Raw genomic sequence first — 13,632 nt, 5'->3', positions numbered from 1 at the left:
AGGACATGGGTGTCTGGGCATCTAGTGTGGATGGTCTGTCCTTCGGATAGCTCATCAGTATCCGATCAGTGGACGTCGGACAGCCGGCACACCCACAGATCAGCTGTCATCCGTTTTGGTGGAAACATTGGCCAGCGCTGTATCACACAGCTCCATTCATTGAGTAGCGAGAATCCCAGACCAGCTCCTATTTAGAGGGCTAATTAATATTTGCATATGTTTTAGAAGAATCTGTATTCTACCTTTTACACCATGTCACTTTTAGGTCCATATTTTCTATGCGTACTAATTTCTTCTATATTTAACGCTTTCATTCGTAATAGAGCGCACCAAATTCTCTGCATGAACTTGGATCTATCAGATAACATTCTGGCTGCCTTCTACAGCCACAACAGGGAGCTTATATATTCGGTCAGGCTGACAGCACACCTGTTTTAGTATGAATTTTCTGATCTAAAATTGATAATGAGTGCTAAAAAAATGGGATTTGTTGGGTTCTGTCAATTGCGTCTGCCATTTTAAATACGGAGTGATGGAATTTGTGATTGAGGCCTTGAATAATACCTCCATTGGAGCCCCAAACTAAGCCTTAAATAGAACCTGTCAGCTGATCTTTGCTACCGCATCTGAAAGCTGCATAATATAGGGGCAGGACACTGATTACATGGATGTGTCACTTACTGGGCTGCTTGCTGTCATACTGAAAAAATCACTGTTTTATCTGCTGTTTTCTGTTTATTTAGCTCTGTGTAAACTTGCCCACCACAATTATTGGCTGCTTTCTCACCAGGTACATTGTACACAGAAAGCCGCCAATCAGTGGTGGAGGGCGGGTTATACAGAGCTCATGAATGTGGTGGACTACCTGGCAGCAGGGCTACTAGTCCTCTAGTTCTAATCTCCTGCAGTGATTTTATCAAAACTACACTAAGAAGCTGAGTAAGTGACACATCATTGGAATAAGGGTCTCTTTCTCTACATTATGCTGCTCTTAGATTAGGTGGCAAAAACCCTTTTCACAGATTGCCTTGAACAGTATAAGCAGTATGCTCCTTCTAATGGCAGACGTAAGCAGCCATGGATTTGAAGCTTTATACCTGAAACTAAGTAAGGAACTTAACCATCACATTTGTTTCCCTATTTAAAGAGACTATGGCACCTTATTTTTCTGCCCCATTTGAGGACATCATAAAATAGGGGAAGAAACCCTGATTCCAGTACTTGGGTCAGTTACTTGGCTGCTTACAGTAGTTTTCATAAAACAAGGTTTTATCAGTTGGAGCTCTTCTAGTCTTCTCAATGTGTTCTGCCTTTCCCCGCACCACACCATTAATTGGCAGTTTTCTGCCTATGCACAGAAAGCTAGTGGGGTTATAAAGAGCTCATTATTTAATATAACTGTAGACCTTTTATCAAAACTACAGCAAGAAGCCCAGTTACTGACACACGCCACGCCACGCCAAGTAAGGGTCTTTGCCCTTATTTTACGATGTTCTCAGATTGGTGAAGTTAAACCTGGCGACTGATTGATGGTGGACTTTTTTCTTACAAGTTAGCACATGTGCAACTCTTCTAACCATTGATCAAAAAGCCTAAGGCAAGGTGCACACTGTGTCTGGGCCTCATGTTTTGGGCTCTTTAGGGCCTTCCAATTGAAGCCCTAAAATATGGGCTCCATACAGAAATCCATGGAGCATAAACCTTTGTGGTGATATTGTGCAGCATAGCCTTGTTTGTGGCCCGTGGGTGAATGAACGTTTCGCTTGGTAGCAATGTAATTAATTAACTAAAACGTCTTGCTTCAGTCTGAGAGACAAGCCGTGTATTGCGTATTTTCCTAGACCATATGCATTGCTTCATTGCGTCATGGCATTCATATAGTGATCTTCTTGTTTTTGCATAAAGTTTTTCCCTAATTTACCAATAATCTACATTTTTTTTTAGTAAGTTACATAAGAGATTCTGGTTCTTTTAGTATGTAAATGTCATTTTCTTAAGATCTCCCTCTGCTCAGTTATAATATCCAAAAGGACAACATTTCTCATTTTCACAATGAAGTCCCTTGCACCCATGAGATCCTTGGGTTAATTACACTGTCATGGAGAGAGCTGTCAGGTGAAATTTAGCAGTTCAGCCTCTAGGGGGATCGGGAATAGCCTGACTAAATATAATGCTCTGTGACAAGTGTTTTCTTTCTTAAAGGAGCTGTTTGAGGATTGTCCATAAAAGAAAAGCATGAATGTTTTTTTTGTTTTTTCTAATGTGTACCTTCGTCCATATCTTGAACTATTGCTCAGATTCACAGAAATGAATAGCGCTGAGCTGCAATAACACACAAACAGTGGACTTGTTTAGTGCTGTTTCTGGAAGAAAGTAGGATTTTTTTCTAATCCTGGAATCCACTTAAAGAGGACCTGTAACCTACTTAAAAAATAGGGTTACATACCTTGTAAAAATCCCTGAGATCCCCTGATTCTGCAGCTTTTTTTTCCTTTTTGTGCTGCTTTGCTCCATTGCAGAGAAATCACATTTGTTGGTTTTGGAGCACAGTATGTGAAATCTGTGCTTGCAGTTCAACTGGGTATTTCTTCAGAGGCTTTTCTGGGGGTGTTTGCTGTCACCCTTCCCTTCCAGATGCTGCCATTCACAGTTCAGCAGCGTCTGAGACTGCTAGTATGCTAGGTCAACTGCTGAACTGTGATTGACAACTCTCTAAGGGAGAGATAAACGCACACATCCCTGAGCAGACTGAAGAAACGCCTAGTTGGTCTGCCAGCAGAGATTTCACATGCTGCACCCCAAAACCAACACATGGGAATCTCTTTAATGGAATGATGCAGAGCAAAATGGAAAAAAGCAACAGAATCAGGAGAACTCGCAGATTTTTATAAAGTATTTATAAATACTTCAATTTAAACAACTAGTTCATATGTCTTTTTCATGAAAGTACATGTGTGAAAAAAGACATGATGTAATATATTTCAGCCCCTCAAAAAATTGCATTCAACTTAAAGCTAAAGGGTACATTTTCTTATTAGACATTGTACCTTTTCTTCCTATGTCTTATGTCTGGTATTACAGCTCTTTTGGGTAGAAAAAAGTAGCCCTTTACTCTAATTTTATAAAGCCCCTCTAAGGTCTTGGGTGGATTGTATCCAAAAGTTTAAGAATGTGCCTTGTCAATTTATATATGTTCATATTTCTCAGTAAACCACTTTAAGACCCCCAATGCTTTCTTTTTTGCTTTTGACGTGCCTTAATACGAACTGTGAAAGCATTCTATACTAAGTAAGCTCTTTAAATGCCGAATTTCATTGGTTTGGAAAGCTTTTTTTTTTGTAAACACAAAATGTTCCCTAAAAATGTGAAGATATGCTTGTTCCCGTTAAGTAACACCTTAAGCACGCATCTGTATTTGGCACATCTCTTATCCAAAAGTAAGACATAATAAATAGACTTCAGAATTGGGCGTAAATATGCAGAGATTTATTTATTCATTTATGTAATTCACAGTTTAAAAAAAGTCGTAAATGAAAAATGATTCAAATGTTAGATCCAAACCCTACTGTGAGCTCTTCAGAAGTTTAGGAAGTGACCTCTTAATACATCGTGTTAATGAGACACATTACTTAGTGGAGGGGTGTAGCTTGGAGTGGCTGACTGATGCTTGACAGGAGAGTGCCAACAAGTCACTTTACCGTGGTCACGGTGACTTCACACAAGCCAAGAGCGTTTCTGATGGTCATTGGCACCTGTAAACCTATCACTGGCAGCCAACAAATGAGAAATAAGGATGTTTAGTTTGTCTGCAGACTCCATTGTTTGTTTGGCAGAAAAATAGTTGTTGGGAACACTTGTCCATATATATAGATAGATAGATAGATAGATAGATAGATAGATAGATAGATGTGTTGACAATATGCATATACTATATGGGAACTTGGCAATCTTACCATTCATCGTTTAGTCCTGTACAATTTGGGTAAAAAGGTCTTAAATCAGTGATAATCATCTTGTTTTATAGATTGGCGCTCGTTACCGGCAAAGATCTGCCGATCTAAACTTAATTCAGACGTGCGCGTTGCACATACGGGCTGTATCCATATTTCTCATGGATAAAACAGGCACCCTTTATAATCTATGGGTCCTGTTCACATGTCCATGTTTTTTCACATACCGTGTGTCTGTGCAAAATTCACATGTCTGTTTATTTCACACGACAAGGGCCAATACTAGTCTATTGGTCCGTGAAAAAACCTGTAAAGCACTCGGATGGCATCAGTGTATATACCATAGGCCATCTGTATGTAACATTGCAAAGTATAGGAGAACCTCTGTGAAAAGCGCTAATGGTAAAAACAGACACACACTGACACAAAACACTGATTACACTGCACCATTTTTTCGCAGACATGTGAATGAGGCCTGAGACTGTTTGGGTAGAAAGCTAGGGTAGCAAACCAAATCTAGAGCCAATTGTATGATGGCCGAGCTGCAAATCTACTGGTGAGCAGTTTAGTTTATCACGTTATAATTAATTAATCTCCAGTGTAGGATGAAGCATTGTATAAGTAACGAGTAGATTTTTGCTCATAGAAGATTAGTGCTGTGAGTTCCTTGTAGACCCAATAAGTGTTTTCTTGCCGTCACACCAATGGTATGTGTAGCAAATGAAATCTCCCAGTAAATAGGAAATGATGCATTGTCCATTGGGGACTTGCTAATAGTGAAGCTAGACAGATTTTGGGCATTAGTGTGGGGTTCCCATGTGTCCCCTAATTGCCAACTGAAATCTTTTCCTTGGAAAGCTTAATTTCCTATTACAGACTCCTAGTGCACCTGGGTTAACATTATTGAAAAAGGGGCTCGAGGACAACATAACTGTTTGGCACTCAGAAAAATGTTGCAAGTGGGTTATTATGCCGATGCAAACCGCAAAGTTATTATTTAAATTTAAGAAAAAAAAAGTGGTATGGGAAAGATGGCTGTATTTTCCCGGGACGCCATTATTTTTATGTACACAATAAATCTTTCTATTGTACTGTTTCAACATGCAGTATAATTCATCGTTCCGAATATAATAACCAATGCTTGTACATATATTTTACCTAAGCCTTCATTTTCTTTTTTTTGTATGCTTTCTGTGAAAGCTCTTTATACTCTCAACGAGATGAAGACAATTTCCGTGATGGGTCATAGATTATCCTGAATGTGTACTCATGGCAAACATCAGCTCGCGATTCATTCAGGGCTTAATTGGTTCCATACGAAAACATACACCGTTTTAAATGTTTTATGTGACCTTATACAACTCAAGATCGATACAAACAAAACATCGGTTGGCCGCCTTAAGCAAAATATACCGTACAGTTAATAGGAAATGTCTTGATTGGAGTCGTCGTAATTTCCAGGACTGTGATTACTTGTTCGTGTATTCCAGTCGTTAGTCAATGAATGTGTAGGGTTTTATGTTCTCGGAAGATGTATACATATCTAATGCCTTCGCTAGACTAATAGCGTCCTTTTACGGCCCATGTTTATTGATTGCTCCCATGTTTAATTAGAGCCCTGATATGCAGCTTATCCTCTGCTGATGACACTACAGAAAAGCTGCAACCACGCTTCTGCCGATCGCTGACTACACATCCATCTCGTCGTTTCCCAGTCTAAAGTGCAAATTCAATATTTATAAACCGGCACCGAAAATTACACTTTTAATAAACACTCCATAAAGCTGCTAATTGGTTCTGTTGTTCATTCATGTTCTTGTAGGTATAACATGAAACACATTCCCAGATTCATTTGGCCCCTGTTTATTTTGCTATGTGGAAAGCCAAGAAGAAATTGTCATTAAATAAGTATTTAAAGGCAAATATTTAGCCCTGGCTCCCAGAGATTTACATGGTGGTACTAATGAATTGATTCTGTTTTTTTAATTTTTTTTCAAGCATTTGCGCAACAGTTTATAGTAGAAAATTCGGAAATTTCAACAGGTAACAGTAATCCACACTTGGATTCAAAAGTCTCATAAATTGTAGGATTTCTAAATCACCTTCTGAGCTGCCTGCACTTTACAAAGAAAGAAAGCTTCACACATACAGTGCATGGAGTTATTACTTCCCACCTGGATGAAAGTCAGTCTCTATATTTGTTTTGTTTTTTCTTGATATCTAGGAAAAATTATGAACTGCCAAGATTTGTTCGAAATTGAGAAATGAAAGTGAATGCTATAGAAAAGTATCATACTTTTGTGTCTACTCTACCTTTTCATACATTTTGGAATTTGGCACTGGACACTGTCTGGTACGAACTTAAGTGCTCACACATAGGCACTTTAAGCATAGACATTTTGTGATGGTGGATTGACAATCACATTTTTTATTATTATCTTTTAAATGCTCATCCAAGATCAAATGTACAGAAGAACGTATCTTAATGTCTCTAGTCAAGAATTCATATCTGTAGACGTTAATAGCTGTTACTGAGGACTAATGATCATTATAAGTTCAGTAATCAAAACTATCCTTGACTTCATCAAAGGTTCTTTTTCGTATGGACTATGTGCTTATGTTTACATTTTGTCCATTGATTTACTAACTTAATAACCCTAATCCAAGACACAGAGCAGAAATCGGATAACTAGACCATCACCCCTTTCACAGTTGTAAGTTGATTGGTAGTCCAAGCTTTTGAACTAAGCAAGGGTGGAAAGTTATGTGAATTTAAACTAAAATAGTGAAGATATCACTTAAGTTTTAAAAATGAGACTATTCCTTTATCACATATTCTTAGGATAGGTTTTAAGTTGATGATCTGACTGCTCGGACCCCCATCAATTGTAAGAAAGGAGCCATGCGGAGCCTGGTCTAAATGGAGTGATGGCTGGGCTTATGTACCACCAATCCATTTAGCGTTTTACTCTGCTTTCCCCCTGCAGTCCTATAGAGAATGGATGATGGTGTGCATGTCCAACCATCGCCCCAACCATCGCTTCATTCAGATGGGGCTTTGCAGAGTTTAATTCTCAGGATCGGTGAGAGTCCCAGCAGTTGGACCCCCACTAAATCAGCATATTATCTTCCGATGGGTACACAAACAAATATTTGCTTTGCACTTTTCTCCAAGAAACTCTAAAGCTGGATAGGTGATAAATTCCTGAAGATAGGTTAAGGCCATGTGCACACGTACACTATTTTTCACGTTTTTTTTTGCGTTTTTTCGCTATGAAAACGTGATAAAAACGCGAAGAAAACGCTTAGATATGTCTCCTATTATTTACAGTGTATTCCGCATTTCTTGTGCAAATGTTGCATTTTTTTCCGCGAAAAAATAGCATCGCAGAAAAAAAAGCAACATGTTCATTAAATTTGCGGAATTGCGGTGACTCCGCACACCTAGGAATGCATTGATCTGCTTACTTTCCGCATGTGGCTGTGCCCACCATGCGGGAAGTAAGCAGATCATGTGCGGTTGGTACCCAGGGTGGAGGAGAGGAGACTCTCCTCCACGGACTGGGCACCATATAGTTGGTAAAAAATAAAGAATTAAAATAAAAAAAGTGATATACTCACCTTCGATGTCTTCCCGCCTCTCAGCGGTGCATTCGGCCGCTTCCGTTCCTATAGATGGTGTGTGTGAAGGACCTGCGATGACGTCGCGGTCTTGTGATTGGTCGCGTGACCGCTCATGTGACCGCTCATGTGACCGCGACGTCATCGAAGGTCCTGCACACACACACCATCTATAGGAACGGACGCTGCTGAGGAGATCGGCTGTCTGCAGGTGAGTATAACCATTTTTTTTTTATTATTTTTAAACATTCTATCTTTTACTATTGATGCTGCACAAGCAGCATCTATAGTAAAAAGTTGGTCACACTTGTCAAACACTATGTTTGACAAGTGTGACCAACCTGTCAGTCAGTTTTCCAAGCGATGCTACAGATCGCTTGGAAAACTTTAGCATTCTGCAAGCTAATTTCGCCTGCAAAATGCTAAAAAAAACGCGAAAAAAACGGGAAAAAAAAGTTTAAAAAAAAAAATGCGGATTTCTTGCAGAAAATTTCCGGTTTTCTTCAGGAAATTTCTGCAAGAAATCCTGACGTGTGCACATACCCTACAGATACCGTCACACTCAGCAACTTTGCAACGAGAACGACAACGATCCGTGACGTTGCAGCGTCCTGGATAGCGATCTCGTTGTGTTTGACACGCAGCAGCGATCTGGATCCCGCTGTGATATTGCTGGTCGAAGCTAGAAGTCCAGAACTTTATTTGGTCGTCAGGTCGGCGTGTATCGTCATGTTTGACATCAAAAGCAACGATGCCAGCAATGTTTTACATGGAGCTAACAACCAGCGAGAACGATAAGTGAGTCGCCGTTACGTCACTGGATCGCTCCTGCATCGTTCTGGAGCTGCTGTGTTTGACGTCTCTACAGCGACCAAAACAGCGACGCTCCAGCGATCGGCTCGTTGTCTATATTGCTGCAGCGTCGCTGAGTGTGACGGTACCTTAACTCTTAAAATTTCTTCACTTTTTTTTCCTCCATATAAAGTAGTGCGAAGTAAAACTACATGCACTTTTTCCGAAACTGCCAGGGTTTCACAATGCAATTTTGCAAGGAAAATCACTGTGTAACCGCATCACAGACTATGGGTCTGATCCTATGTGACCTGTACGTTCATAGGGAAACTTTGAACTTCTGTTAGAAGTTGGAGTGGTCCCACCAATTTATCAAAACCTGCATGCGACGATGTATCACCATTGAATGATACATGTAGTGGGGATCAGACATAAGGTACTGTAGAAAAAAAAATTTCAAAAGGGCGATAACAATATAAAGTGCACCCTATACTAAGTTTTAACATTCATAATATAAAGAAGAAACTACGGAAGAACTTGGGATAAGAAAGGGGTAGGGGAAGGAGGGGGTTTTAATTGTGTTTTATGGGAATTAAAGGAGGAAGGGGAGCACTGTCAAAAACATGGATGGAGCCTTCAACTCTTTTGAAAACAGGATATTGTAGAGAACCATTATCCATATGTTCTCTTCCATCGTAGTTGTAGCTCTTATCCATCGTAAAGAAAAAAATATTTGAAAAGGATTCCACTTCTCTACATCTGAGATTTCCTTATTCCCACTCTTAACAGCAATCTCTGTTTTCCTCCCTCCTTACTCGTGTATAACAATTTATTAAGGCAAATGGCGTAACATAAAACTGGCACTTGTGTCTTCCAGCTGGTTAGTAAATAGGACAAGCTTTATACTAATCCCCTGGCTAGAGACTGGAGTCAAGGAGGGCCTTTGTAAATGGATCCATGCCAAGGTGCAGACTATGTGCCCCCGCAGCTGTCCCTGAAGGTATACAGCTTGTTTTGACCCGTTTTAGGTCAGGAAACATTTTAATAACCTGCCATCTAGGTGCCTCCTGTATTGTCTTCATTTCGTTTAGTTCTGCATTTATTTTTTTGCCTCATGGGAAGTTGGCTTTGATTAGTGTGATAGCGGCACTAAATATCTAGCACATCTTCTGCTAACATGAATAGATTTGGTGAAATTATGCAATTCCTACCTGTGTCTATGAAGTCTCATGTGGTTATCAACACTGTTACGGCAGCTTCTCCATCTGCACAAATTTCTGAATTCTTCTTATCTTGATATCCATTTAGATGCCGACAGATGGTGTCAGATACAATGCGAACAAGAATCGATAGCACATTTTATTCATAGAACCAGCCCTGAGCCTGAATGTGTATGTTAATTTATAGGAGAAATCATTATTATTTTACTCTTTCTCTTTAAACAAAAAGCAGGACAATTTACATGTAGACTTTTTCTTAAGTCCACTCTTGAGCTTTGTAATGGTCAAGTGAATAGTTTCTCTCCAGTCTGAAAACGGAAAGGGCTTAAAGTTCTGATTTCTACAAAAGTTAGCCCCTGTCTGTAAGGAGTGTTGTCTTACTTCTTCTGCCCCATGGAGTACTACTTACTATCTAGTTTAGCTGTGGTAGAGAACTGTCCACGTTTATTAGTTTTGCAGGAACTGTGTGAAGGGCACAGCAAACACAACCTGTAGGCAAGGTCACCAATGTTGGATTGGTGAGGACATGAACCCTGGCACTCTGATAGATCAGCGGATTGAAAGAGCCACGACACATCAAAAATAGCACAGCTCTGTATATTGTATAGTGGCCATGAATGATACTGCTGCTCTCTCCTATTTAATGTATTAATTAATTGCAAAATATAACATCACCGTACATAGGTTGCCTGAACAATGTTTAGAAACTTGTTCATCTGCTCATTTTATGATGTTGAGCAATCACAGACTCTAGACTGGTAAATTGCATGCAGAATCAAGACCTTCAGCTGCAGTCCAATTGACTGGATTGAGCGTGGTACAAAAATGGTTCCAAATACATAATATATTATTAATATGCAAATTAATGGTAATTTATGATTATGATGTGAGCCCATAAACTCCACATTGCTTCTGTCTCTGAATGGCCTGATGAAGAGTTTAGCCCAGTATTGAAGCGCGTAGCATGTTAAATTTATTTGTTTGCTAATAACATTTCTTCTGCTTCTAATACCTTAAATTGAAGTCTGATGTCAGCAGCATCTATCTCCATATTTTCGTTTCTGTGACTGCCATCCAAGTGAATAGGAGAAAGCTACAGTACCATGCAGGGCTGCAACATAATGGACGGAGCTCTACCAATTCACGTGTATCATAGACCTTAGGCCAGCTGATCAACTGAGTGCGGACTCCCATTGATCTGATATTGATGACATAGTCTAAGGATAGATCATCAATATTAAAGTCCCTATAGGCCCCTAAAGTCTGTATGCAGTTCATTCTTAATATAAACTGAATTCTCGGTGCTGTACCTTTATGTCTGTCAGCATTTATTAAGTACTTTACATGTTAGATTATCACCTAAAAATGTGTGGAATTGGGTTTGCGTAAACTGTATAAGTTCTGACACTAACTTATGACACAAATCTCATAGCTGTAGATCCTGCCACAAACAAAAAAAGTACCCTACTAGTTTTGTACAAATCTGATGTACCCATGCAGAAAAATGAAAGGGAATCTGACAGTAGGATTTTTCCCCAAACTATTAATATTCACATGTAACTCTTTCAAAAACTAGTCCAGAAATACCTTTTATGTGGCCAGTCGTTTCGTCCGTTACTGTGAAATTAGGGTCTGAATTGATATGCAAATGAGGCTGTAGAGCTTAAGCCTCTGTCATTCAGCTCTATTCCCCACCCAGAACCATCTCACCCTGCTTGACTTGACAACCAATATGCTATTTGGCAGAGAAGCCGTCCGGTAGACAGGTGGAGGTGGCGCTGGGCAATGAATAGAGCTGGAGTGACAGAGGCTTCAGGGCTACAGCCTCATTTGCATATCAATTCCAATTCTGAGTTCTCAGTAATGGAGGGATGAACTGTCAATGTAAAGGTAGTGCTGGATTTGTCTTTGAAAGAACTTCACGTGCATTAAAATGGTTTGGTGTGTATGTGTGTGGGGGAAGGCATGCACTTTACAGGCTAATTTGCATTTTACTTGAAAGCTATATTTCTTAACACAGGCACATCAAATTACTAAAATATTATTTGGAATTGAGTCCTCAGAAGTTGATACCTTGTAATGGCTAACTGAAAAGATGGTAACAAATTGCAAGCTTTCGAGACTACTCAGGCCTCTTCATCAGGCACAGACTAATACAACATCTGAAGAATCACATATTTATACACAACACAGAACTGTCATTATGGGAGAGTGATAAGTGATAAACAGTTGTGTCCATAAATATTGGAGCAGTTCGTAGATAAGGAGTAAATGTTTTATTGTCCTCTGCTTGGGGTCTGGTTCTGTGTTATGATGCCCCATAAGGTCTGAAGTGCAAATTCCTTAATTGATGTAAAAAGACATAAATCCATGAGACACATTCATTCCTTCACTAAGTGTGTCAAAGGTCGTCATAAGTTTATACTCCCAGATTCTCCTGTCTCTCTGAGATTTGAAGTTACCTTTCAATACAAGTAATTTCATGTCCATAATGCTATGATCAGGCATACAAAAATGTATTGCCACAGGTAGATCCATTCTTTTTTCTCTTATTGTATGGCTGTAAGAATGTATCCTTGTTCTCAGTTTTTGCCCTGTCTCCCCAACATACAGACCCCCAGCTGGACATTTAGTACAAATAATTAAGTACACTACATTAGATGTGATGCAGCTGAAGGTACCTGGGATCTTCTAGTCCTGATATGAATTGGGGATCTTTATCTTGTCCGTGGTCATTATAAATGGACAGGTTTTACATTTTTTCTGGTTGCAAGGAAAGGTTCCTGCAGCTGTTGGAGAGGACAGGGAGCTTCTGACAATGATGCTTCTTAGATTTGGGGGCTGCCTAAAACACAGTAATGGGAGTCTTAAAAAATGGATTGTTATCAGGCATCTTTTTGCAGTAAAGGTTGCAATTTCTGTGCAGCTCCCCTTAGCACCACCAGATTTGTAGATGACTACTAGAGGTACGCAGATATTTTCTTCTTTAGCTCTATAATGTAGCAGGTGATTCCTTGATATTGTGGTGGCTCTTGTGATGTGGTTTTCAATTGTTCTTGGATGGAAGCCCTGATTCAAAAAGGTCTTTCTGAGGTGACCAAGGTGTTCATCCCTATCCATGGGGTTGGAACATATACGACTGTATCTGATGGCTTGGCTGTAGACAATAGAGTTTTTTATGTGTTTTGGATGGAAACTGTCCCATTTAAGGTATGCTGGACGGTCGATTGGCTTCTGATACAGGGATGTCTCTATTTCATTGTTCTGCAGCTTAATGATGGTGTCCAAAAAGTTAATTTCAGTACAGGAGTAGTTGAGTGTCAAGTTGATGGTGGGATGAAATTGATTAAACTGTTCATGGAACGACTTTAGCTGTTGCTCAGACTCCGTCCAGATGATTAAAATATCATCAATGTAGTGGTAGTAGGCCAGAGGCCTGATGGGACATGAGGACAAAGAGTAACTTTCAAGCTTGGCCATGAAAAGATTTGCATACCGTGGGGCCATTTTACTTCCCATTGCTGTGCCAGTCTCCTGTAGATATATCTTGTTGTCAAATTCAAAGTAATTGTGGGTGAGGGTGAATTTTATAAGTTTCACCACAGAATCCGCATCAGTCCCTGTGTTTTCCAGGAAGAATTTGCAGGCATTTATTTCATCCTGGTGTGGGATATTAGAGTATAAAGATTCCACATCCATGGTGGCCAGGATGGTTCCTTCTGGTACAGAACCTATTGCTGCTAGTTTTTTTCAATAGGACAGTTGTGTCCTGAATGTAGCTGGGTGTATTCTTTACCATTTGGTTTAAGAACACCCTCTACCCATCCAGATACCTGCTCAGTAAGGGTGCCCACACATGAAATAATTGGTCTTCCTTGATTTCCAGACTTGTGGATTTTGGGAAGCATGTAGACTGTCCCTATTCTTGGACTTTCTGGTATCAGGTCATCGGCTCTTGTGGATTCGTCAGGCAGACAAGATACCAACTTGTTTAGTTTCTTGTAATAGTCCTGTGTAGGATCCAACTCCAACTTTTTATAGTAGCGTGT

The 13,632-nt window shown here is 39.8% G+C and overlaps 1 protein-coding gene across 1 annotated transcript in view; it reads left to right on the top strand.

The window, feature by feature from the left end:
* Positions 1-13,632, top strand: part of TMTC2 (transmembrane O-mannosyltransferase targeting cadherins 2) — a 364,646-nt gene that overhangs the window by 196,418 nt on the left and 154,596 nt on the right. The gene's annotated exons all lie outside the window — the stretch shown is intronic.

This window comes from Ranitomeya variabilis, chromosome 5, assembly GCF_051348905.1.
Source record: "Ranitomeya variabilis isolate aRanVar5 chromosome 5, aRanVar5.hap1, whole genome shotgun sequence".
NCBI classification, from domain to species: domain Eukaryota; kingdom Metazoa; phylum Chordata; class Amphibia; order Anura; family Dendrobatidae; genus Ranitomeya; species Ranitomeya variabilis.
This window is presented reverse-complemented; position numbering and strand designations above follow the sequence as displayed.